General features: G+C 34.1%; 1 long non-coding RNA gene across 1 annotated transcript; it reads right to left on the bottom strand.

Annotated features, from left to right (window-relative positions):
• Positions 1-872: 872 nt before the first annotated feature.
• On the bottom strand, positions 873-9,241 carry LOC126750771 (uncharacterized). The gene is made up of 4 exons (XR_007665814.1): positions 9,105-9,241; positions 7,239-7,678; positions 3,621-3,655; positions 873-1,190 (listed from the first exon to the last, which is right to left on the bottom strand). It is a non-coding gene; the product is annotated as an uncharacterized LOC126750771 (long non-coding RNA).
• Positions 9,242-11,492: the final 2,251 nt, after the last annotated feature.

Raw genomic sequence — 11,492 nt, forward strand, 5'->3', positions numbered from 1 at the left:
AGTTGTGGCCCAGCAGTAATAGAATAGGATACGGGAGAACAGATCCGCTCCCATTCTACCGATAGCGGTTCTAGGGTGCCTCTACTTGCTAGCTCATGTTTTCTGCGATTCCGCTGTGGCCTTGCACTCATATCATTCTTATGACAAAGACACTCGATTATTGTTAATGAGTTCAAGGTTGGAATCACCGCTCTGCTATCTGAGTCGATGGTCACTCCTCTGAAGGAGGCTGCACTCCGGAGTAGTAAATCTACTGCTACCTTAATGGCTCCAATCTCGGCCTGGAATACACTGCAATACTTAGGAAGTTGGAGAAACTGGTGTTGAAAGAGAGCTCTTGACAGTAGACCCCTCCACCTGTGACCCATCCGTGAAGAAGCTCACTGTCCCTTTTCTCCAACGGCTTCTTCCCACCCATATCTCCCTCGGTATATGGGTACAGAAGGAGCCGCCAGAGTTCGGTTTAGCGACTCCATGATCCAAGTTATCAGACCCGCAGCAGCATGTTCTTTTGCAAAGTTTAACAATAATTACAAAGAAATGGCAACATCTGCAGGACCTAGAAGCCTTAATTCCAGCAGACTGTTATTACTTTTATGATAATATACCTTTTGAATAATTAGTTATTTAATAAATAATAAATAAACATTATCCACATTTTTTAGCTTGAAATATTTAAATTTTTTCTAGGGCTTACATATGTACATATTAATAATAAAAATGACATGAAATATGAAAAACTTGCAACTGTTTTTATTTAAAATTAAAAAAAGTATTAATATTCAAATTTTTTATTTTTATACAAATTTAGATTGATCATACGTTATTTTGTTTCAGAAATTAAAATTCAAAATAACGTAAGACACCTACTATAAAATTTGCTTAATTTTTTCTTTATTTTTTTCTAAAATATACTTATAGTTTCCTGTTAATTCAGATTTGAAAATTTTGTTTCAATATCTCAAGTGGTTTTCTTTTTATACGGTTTTTTGCTTCTCCTGTAAACTTACGAAAAGTGATGTTACGTTATTTTGCATTTCAGGTGACGATATAGTGCCTTATCTATGTACTAATGCATATGAAGTTCCTGTGATCTCTTTGATTTGTAATTTCAGGCTCTATTCTTAATGGAAGCGTACAAGTTGAAAACTGTTTCGGCTCTAGTGCCTTTAGCGATATTGCTAGCTTTTCTGGAATTATTCAACAATACGTTTAAATATATTTTATTATATGTGATCGATAAGCGCATAGAATTTTATAATGCCGAATAAGTAATAAGGAATCGTATATGACGTCTTATGAAAAACGAATGTCAATAGACTGAAGTGCTGTACTCAAATTCATTGCAAATATCGTTGAAAAACCTCGTTTTATTATTATTTTTTTCTTTTCCTGCTATCTTAGGATTAATATCCTCAATTTTAAAACCAAGAAGTAATGCAAATCTCATGGACTAGATATTGAGTAGCGCCTACTTTGCCTGAAATCGCTCTATTGACATTTTCGGTTAACCACTTTAAGTTGAACTCACCACCAATAAGAAGCTTGAATACTATGCAGCGGCTTCGACAAACTTCTTAAATCGATTTCCCTAATATTTTTCGTAGATTCCTTTCGTTGCATATAACGCCAGACGATTTAGAGACACGACTTTGGTGGTTGCGATATAAATAAGTGTACCCAAATATTTTTATGCCTGACGTGGCATGGCGTGTGAGCATGACTTGAAGTTTATACTTGTAGTTCGTGGTAGTGATGTGTCTTCGTATTTAAATAATGCACACGTGTTTCTTTCCAATAAGCGATTCACATGCTCATATCAATAGGGGAGCAATGAAAATACTGAAAATGTGGGTATTCAAAAAAAAAAAACAGTTGTGACCCATTGCTGACCTGTTTTCTATGTAAATAGTCAGCACCTGGGTAATTCGTCCTTATTTCTTGCATTACTTTGGTTTCAAGGTAGAGTAGAATCGTGCCGTGCACTAAGCGAGCCCGCTAATGCGACTCTTACTTTTCATATTCAAATTATATTAAAAAGCTGAGTTCATGAAAAAGACAGTGAAAGTGAAAGTATTTTTGCGCAAAGCAATAAAAAATTTGTTTAACTCAAATTAATGTAGTACAAAGTTTTGCTCATTTCTGCATTTACATTTGCATTTTCATCATCAAATGTATCCCAATGCGTCTGTCAAAGTGAATACTCTTGAGAGCCCAGCCAACAACACAATCATTATAGATAATGTGCGGCAAGGCACACACATTAGGCATGCCAGAAAGTCTATTTGACATTTTTATGTGCTTGCGGTATTTTATATTATTCTTTTTTCTTTTGTTTGTATGGTTGTTTTGCATCATAGAGATACCGTCCGGGGGTTTTTATGCCTCACAGTAACGCGCATACAACCGTGTGTACAAGTTGATGTACATACACACAATCCGTTGTGTCTTAAATTTAGGATATTTTTACCAGAAAGTGTGCTATTTCATTTACTTCTAAACTCAAACACTACTTCAGTTCAGAACAAGTCAATTCAAATTGTATTCACAAAAAAGTAAGAGAACATTTAGTTGACGAACTGAAATACGAAAATAGAGGTGTCATTTAAAAATTCACCTACCATTCCGTTATGGCACTCTCACCTCAGAGAAGCACATATATCCGTGGTAGAGTGTGAAATGTTATAGCATGTATTGTGAACCATTTGCACAGTAAAGGTGAGTCTTGAACTCAATTAGAATCTGAGGTCTGGAGTTCCTTCAGTAAACGAATCATACCAATTGACAATATACCAAACATGTATATTCATACTATGGCAAACTCATTTTGCATTTCAGTACCCAAAATACCCATAGCCTGTAAGCCCTCCAACATCCAGCACTTGTTCTAAAAAATTACAATAATTGGAGAATAATACTGATGATTTTATAACTTGTGGGCCTAACTATCCCAATCATCGACAAACTGTTGACATTACAATTTTCTCACAATTACTACTACGTGGCCTTAATGTGTTTATATGTATATACTCGTACTTGTATATGCTAATTTGGAAATTCACATAATTGCCGACGCATGCGTGTGAGCGTGCAAGTGTCCTTTGGCTGGCCCACCCACAAAAGGCGTGGTAAAAGCGTGGTCTCCTTGTGTTATTAACGCATACATGCGAATAAAAATTATGTTGAATGACCAAATATAATTTAATCGCTTTCTCTGTTCAAGTATTATGACCATATGTCGCTTGTCCTTAGATAAATGTCGATTGTCCACACAAAGATTTCATTCATTCATGACCCATCTTTTCGTCTATCTTACCATGTCTAGTATGGTTTTGTACGAATAAGCGTTTGGCACAAAAACAAAAATTTCCACTTAAATATTTTCCTTGAAAAACTATTATATTCTTGAATACAGTTACTTTTTAGTTAATCTAGTCTAGCTAAACTTGTAGAACTGGCAGAGTTACTTTTGTTTAAGAGTAGACTATATGGTAACCATGCTACTCTATGATTAATAAATTTGACTGCCTTATATTTCTTAGATCTGTAAAGAATTTGGAAATAATTTCGGATGCGAGTTAAATATTCAATAATATCAAAAATAAATAATAAGAACTTACCTACTTGATATGTATGGTGATATATTAGGCAGGGGCTAAAAGAAGAAGAGAGGACTTTAGTTATTTATGCAAATTCAAAAAATATGTCGTATATATGTATCTTTTTATGGTTCTTTGTATACATAAATAAGTAGGCCTGCACAGCATATATTTTATTCTATTATTAACCTGATAAAATATTGAGTCGTTAACTAACTAATTTCGTTTACCGACAAAAACTGTCCTAACCGATTCTTAAATTTCTTGAAATGTTTTTTGTTTGGTACACTTTCAAATATGGAAATTTGAAAAGAACATTTTCAAAAAAAATTTTCTATTTTACTAACAAAAGGGTAAACGTGTAGTTCAAGGCGAAATTTAAGTGATGTCCATGAAAAATATATCTTGACCGAACGCCAATGCCAAAGTTGGTTTGCTCAAATTCGTACCGCCAATTTTGATCTTGAGGAAGCATCATGTCCTGGAAATCCGCTTGAAGTCGATATGAATACGAGTATAATTAGGTCGTTGTTCGATGAAAATCGTCGAAAAACAACTCAGGAGATTGCTGAAAGAGTAAATTTGCCCAACGCGACCGGTTACAAGGACATTAAATGTCTGAGAATATTTTCGAAACTTGTAATATGGGTTTCTCATGTTCCTACTGAACGAAATTTACTTCGTCGCATTAACGACTGTGATTATCTAATCAAACGTCAAAGGTGTGATATATTTTTGAAAGGAATTGTTTCTGGCGACAAAAAGAATGTAAAGCACACGTTATCAAGGTCTAAAAAGGATGTACCACTCCAAGCTAGAGATAGCTTGTCTGCTTGGTGGGATTCCGAAAGGATTTTAAGCTTTTGTCCGACAAAAACCACGATTAATTCTGAAGTGTATTGTGTTCACCTGGACAAATTGAGTGATTTACTCAAACAGAAGCCGTCAGAATTGATCAACAGAAAATTCAAAAAATACGAAATTCAAAAAAGTTTAGTGTTCCACCTGAATAATGCGAGACCTCATATAAGTTTGATGACTCGCCAAAACCAGCGCAAATGAGATTAGCTACCACACCCTCCATATTATCGGTCAATAGAAGCGAGATCCGGTTTTAAGGATGGGAAAACCTTCATCTTGAAACAGGACGCCAAAAACCGCTTGGACCAGTTCTAAAGTTCAAAAATCAGACTAAATTCGATGTACGAATAATGGAACACTGATATACGCGATGAAGTATTATCGGTGAAATATTATTCATTTTGTTTCCGGATATTTTTAATAAAAATTCACAGGCATTGCAAAATTCAATTTACCACGCACTGGAAAATCGGTTCTCAGAATTTTATAAAAAATTATAGCAATATTAATTATTATTGTATTTTATAGATAACAACCCTCATTAAAAGGCAAAAGCTTCTTAAAAGCAAATCATAAAAATGAAAAATAAATACATCTTTATATGTATGCACTTTCTTTTCTCAAGCGACATTGCTTGACGCAGTCACCTGACCGTCTGATATATTATGCCCAGAAAACACAATAAATTACCGCACATTAAGCGTCCGATTTGCGCGAATATTCCACCTCTCTGCGCCATGCCGTGTGAAAAATCGCATCCAATTGTGGTTTGCCGCATTAATTCGCCGCGAAACTGGCAAAACAAAGTAAATAAGTCTCAAAAATTCTTGGCAACAGCGCTACATACTTTCCGTTTGCTGCAAATTTAACGCAAAACCTACTTAAAACTCACAAAAAAGTAAAAAAGCAAAGCATGCAAAGTGGGTGAAGGTATTTCGGTGTCCAGCTGTTGTTTACATTTTCACTTTTGGCCGTCTTTCGTTTGCACTGCAATTACAAGGCTATACTAAAAACCTGCAACAACAACAATAAGCGACATATTTAAAATTATTGTTCTTGTTATGATGTTTTACTGTCGTCCTTCATCACAAATTTGCGCTATTTACCGTTTTGCATAGCAGCATGATATCATCGCTTCGTTATTGGACAAGTAGAACAACGCCACTTTTTTGTCTGTATAGTGTATGCATTTAATGTATTTTGAAAGGAACCAAAAAAAAAATATCAAACAAATTCCGCGGTGGCAGACAAGGAAACAGTCCTGAGCGGTATACCTTACTTTAACTTTTGAGGCTCTGCAAAAAACTTTATCGGTATGTGGCGCGACATACTAAAGTGCCGCATATTCCTTAACTCTTTCTTAGCCAAAACCAGACTTTAATGATGTCGCAGCCACCGTATTCCTAAGACCAGACCCCTGTGACTTTTTTCTTTCAAAAACATAAGAAGCCTGTGAAGAACGATGCTACGCTACAATTATGTAGTTAAAAACTTCATCGAAGGAGGGCCTAAGTGCTTTGAAGATTGGAGAAAATGCTGACAGAAGAGCAATATATCTAAGGGCGATTACTTTGAAGCGAACAAAATATATGCTCATAAATAAATGCACACTTTCTTAAGAAATACAAAGTACATTTTGTTGTGGTAGTATTGCCGATTTATTCATTCAAGAAGTGAGTTTTATTCTCGCAAATACAATCTCAAACGTTAGAGAACTTTTTATTATTTGCATTAAATCATAATTTCACTAGGATTCCATTAGAGAACCATCTTTTTTAATTATAGTGAATTCTTTCGTTTCATTATGATACAAAAATTTTCTCAGTTTTTCTCTAACATTTCAGGTTATATTAGAGCTTTTCGCTTACAGAATAGATCAATTGTCTCGAAGATGTCACTTAAGTCGATTAAGCTATATGTATATAGAGTTTTTCAATAGCGCACTACAAAAGTAGACCAATAGTGAGAGAAAACGACGTCGCTCTTTTGACACTTTTCTTCAGTAAGGTTTGCCATTTCATCAAGGAAAGATAAACGATCCAACAACGAGTGGAAATTATTAAAATTTTCCACCTAAGTTCGGAGTCAGTGGCCTCAACTTTAATAGCCTGTTTTTCAGTAAGGGCGCTACAAATGTTTTTTTCAAAAAAACAAAAACGGTTTGGGATATTAAAGAAATTATTTATTCCGTATATATTTTTGTAGCGCTCTTATTGAAAAACCATTTATTTCAGAAAACTTGAAAAAAAATATTATTTACCAATACCAATCATTCAGGTCAAATCGTTCCCTAATACGCATATAAAGGCTGTATAAAACCTTGAAAAATACAATGTTTTCATCTTGAATCAAAACACCTTATTCTAAAATATATCACAATGATAACTGTCGAAAAGTTTCAGAATCTACACTTAGAACTAACTTTAATATGATTAATATACCATACAAAAAATGTCCCTAAATTTTTTCAGGCAATTGTAATTGTTAGCAATTACCATAGACAGACCATTCAGACACACAAATTTTAAGATTGACCACGACCCGCTCTACTATGCATGATTTTTGGTGGATACACGACTAACTTTTAGCTGGTTCGATTACGAGTTAAGAAGGGTGATCGCGCCTGAATGCCGCTAAGCCGACATTATGCCCAATTTGTTGCCAACTGTTATATATAATACATATAGAAATGTATAGGGTATGTTGTAGATAATATATTTACATATACCAGGAAAAGACATAAAATTAAAAACAACTTAAACTCTTAAACATACTTACACCGCAAAATGTTTGTTTTACTTTTTCCAACTTTTTGTTCTGCTTTTCGTCACGAAGTGAAATTTTTCGTTGTTTTATGTCACGACATAAGTCTTTAGCTTATTTCGATAAAATATTTAATAGGGAATATCCCACTAAAGCAGCTGTATACATAAGTATGTATATACTAGCGTAGGTATATATCAATTTTTTCACTTCTAATATAATTTAATATTTTTTTCGAAATTGTTATTTATATTAAAGCTTATAACGCGTGATATGTTGTGTTAATTGTACGATATTTAAAACTTAATTTTTGTTCTTTTTTTTAATATATGTACCTTTTTTCATATATTTATATTTCTACAGAACGCTACGAAAAAGTTCACTTTTTTCGCCGGATAACTTATTTTATTTGTTGCTTTTAAAAAGCTGATATGATTTTTGATATGTATATTGCTCTAAAAAACGAATTATACAAACAATTAATATATCTTGGAGATAGTTCTCTTGACATATGATTAGAATAAGAATCCTAACAATTTTAATAAACTCCCTAGTAAATTTACTATTTATGTTACTAATATGTACATTAGTCCATTATTAGCTAAAGATATTTATGAACTAACATTTTTAATGCGCCTAAATGTAGGAAAAGTAAATCCAATTAGATAGTGCTATCCAAAAACCGGCATAATCTCACTACTGTGGTATAGAATTTTAAAACGAATGAAGGACAATAGAAAAAGGAACATACGAGCGGCATTTAAGAGCGGGATATATGGTTTGAGCGGCGATTGAATAGAGTTCTATGAGTTATGCTTCTTCTGAGAAAAGCGGTAGCTGCTTAAATCGTTAGAAATCTCTTCGAAATCTAGAAAGCACATGCACTCACTTAAAATATGATTTATAACCAAAAATGTATGCTATAAAAATTTTTATTTTCAAATATAATTCATTAATTAGTGTTTTTGGCGTACTCCCAGTGTACAATTATTGTGTAAAGAGGTTATTTCTATTTTAAACTTTGTATATAGCAATTATTCTTTATTTTAATTTTATTTATTATATTCGCTATAGTTGCCACACTTTTATTTGCCACTTATTTTTCAACTTGTACTATCGGCTTTTCACTTTCAACTCGCACCAATGTAACGCAGCCGAAACAAATAAGAGCAATGCGCGACAAAATGTCAACACATTCTCTTAGTCTTGCGCTCTTTCAACATCAAGCTCTCTTATATTTTGTTTCGCTAGCATTTAGGCCATTTCCAAGTTTCGCACAACAGATATCTACGAATAACCATAGATGAAACACCCCCATTTGTTAAACATGGCAATGCTTCGTGTTGTTGTGGAGTGTGGTATTTGAAGCTCCCTTTTCGTACACCCGCTTTTATTTCTATAAAAATTGTATGCCTTTGCATGCAACATTTTCTCCTTCTACATATCTTAGCATAATTTTTATTATGATTTTTTTTTTCAAAAGTAGTCGCTAATACAAATGATTCACACAAAGTTTACGATATAAGCTGGCTCGGTCGTTTTGCTGGCTTTTCAATAGAATTAACCCCATTTTTCATATGAATACGCTTAGCTTTTTCCTTTCTGTAGTTTTCTTAAGTTATTTTTACTTCGTTGGCCGCCACAAGTCACTCATACGCCTAATTTCACTGTAATAAACTTTAAGAATTAATGCATTGCGCCTAAAAGCGCACTTCACAACAATTGATTTTTTAAATAGAATTACTGAATTGTGTTTGTATGTGTGTCTACGCGTCGCATTCTTTCATTCACACTTAATTTATGCTTTTACGGCGTATTTCAAGTTACACAATAACCGCAAGTAAACGGCACTTTTGCGAAATTTGTTTAAAGTCGGCTCACAAAACTGAAACGCACTCAGCACCACTTGAATTCGTTACAAGAAAAATTGTATTTCCTCACTTATTTTTCCATTTATTTCGGGCCTACAGCGTTACCAAAACGATAGACCATCGGTTTTTCCGAATTACTCACTGATGCTGTGTCTGCGTCGAGATGCTAAGCCTACATTTATGAATTCTTCATGAATTTTCATTCGACTTTTGGCGTGTGGAGATTGCGTATAGTGAGAGTAAAAGCGTTGGCGTTGGTAGTTTGAGGGTGGGTGCAAACACACATGCAAACAAATATATTGGGAGAGGATTATGATTGCGCCATCGAGGCATTGAGACCATTACCGGGCGGCTCAATTAACATAATCAATCAAAGTACTAATTTCTTACAAAAGATTTTGTAACAAAATAAACTACAAATAGCTTCTTTAAAAGCCTTGTATATGGTTCTAAAAAAAAGTAGTTCATAATTCCTTTAGTACCAATCGATGTTTACATACTTGTATTTGGGGGTTGTTTATGGTGCAAATAAATATATATGAAGAGTTGGGGTATGTGAGCGGCTCATTCACCCTCCTTGTTCAAATGTCATATTTGACATATTTGACACTTGCATTTCCATTTTCGTTATTCTTCGCTCATTGCGCAAGTGCGGAGAAAAATATCGAAACAAAATCTATTACAATTAAGCTTAAAGCTTTTTAGCTGCCCTCTCTTGGAATTTGCACTGAATTAGCTATGGTTTGTGAATACATTAATAAAGCGGCATTAAAATAAAGCTATAAAGCATGAGAAAGTTTGACTCACTTTAATTTTCACGCTGGAAGACCTGCGTTGTCACGGTTAGTACAATAAAAAGAGCTTTAGTCGTAAGCTTTTTAACAACACAGCATTTCTTTCAAGAACTTGACTCAATATTATAATAAATGTAAATATTGCTTTGATCTTTACTATCGATTCATTAAAAAAAAAATAGGCATCCGTCACAATCTAAAGCCAAAAAGCCAAGACACACACCATCAGTACAGGAGAAAGCTTGGCGCTAAACTGGAAGATGCTAAGATATTTCATGTCTAATTCAAAGGAAGCATTTTTAATAAAATACAAGAGTGCTGTTTTAGGAGGATAGAGGCATTTGTAGAAGTTCACGCAAGTGAGGAAAGTTTTCTGATCGTCATTCACTTGGGAGTGGCGAGAAACGATTATTTTACATATGACTCAAGCAGCTCACGACTTCCGGTCCTATACTCCACTGAGTACCCTAAGAACATCCTCAGCAGGCAGGCGAAACATCCCCTCCACAGGGTTATGCGCTGGGTTTGGGACCCGCCATGTAAAAAACGCCCCCAATGAAAAGGTTTTCGGCTAAAACCACGTAAGCGGTTTCTACACCAGAAAAGAAGAAGAAGTTGTTTTGGTGTTTTGATATTGCGTCGTTCAACAGCTCTAGTACTTCTTCGTTGTTTATGAACTTCCATCTTTAACATTTTTCTTCAGATAAGGAGATAGCTTTCTGAGTAGAAACTTTTACAGTTAGTAAAATATATGATTTCTTTCACTATTTATATAGTAAAATTTATAGAATTTAACATATTACATTTACGATAAATATAAACTATGAAAGTCATATTTGAAATACATATGTAGTTTGTCTCGTGAATGTTTTGTGAAATTATTCTTCGAAAGGTGGCCTTTTCCAGCATAGTCCCTCCTCTTTCTTTATGGTCTTCCAACTATAACATTTTTCTTCAGATAAGGAGCATAAACTTACTTCTCAAATACTCATAGTGTCATTATGCATGTTATTTTTGACTTCCTACTTTAACTTTAATTTATCAATCATTTTATTAGAAAAAAATGCCGATGGCTGTGTGCAGACATATGGTCACAGAGGGTAAGTAGCTTTCACTCGAGGCACTTGAATTGATGAATGTAGTGCTATCCTTTCGCTGATAAGAGAGATAAAGGTATTATAAATCAATTTACTGCATTTCCATTATCTTTTGCGTAACGTGAGCACTTATCATATTGCCTCTTACGGAAGTCAAAGCAGAAGTTTAAGAAGAGATTAATCTCTACCGTGGATTACAAGTGCAGCGAGAATTAACAAATGACGCTGCCAAGGAACAGAGATGAAATGATGTGTAAAGTCATTTTACGAATTTTATTCTCAATTTAAAAACGCAATTTCATGATAATCAGATGTCGCGTAGATATCTTATGAAATAAAACAGTTTTCCATGCAAGTTATAGATTTTGATCGATCGGTTTGTATGGCAGCTATACAATATATGGTACATAGAACTTCTTGAGGAGTAGACGACGTTTTTAAATTTTCAGATCGATTTCTTAAAAACTAGGTCATATATTATATATACAGACAGACAGATGAGCAAAG

Source organism: Bactrocera neohumeralis, chromosome 2, assembly GCF_024586455.1.
Source record: "Bactrocera neohumeralis isolate Rockhampton chromosome 2, APGP_CSIRO_Bneo_wtdbg2-racon-allhic-juicebox.fasta_v2, whole genome shotgun sequence".
Taxonomy (NCBI): domain Eukaryota; kingdom Metazoa; phylum Arthropoda; class Insecta; order Diptera; family Tephritidae; genus Bactrocera; species Bactrocera neohumeralis.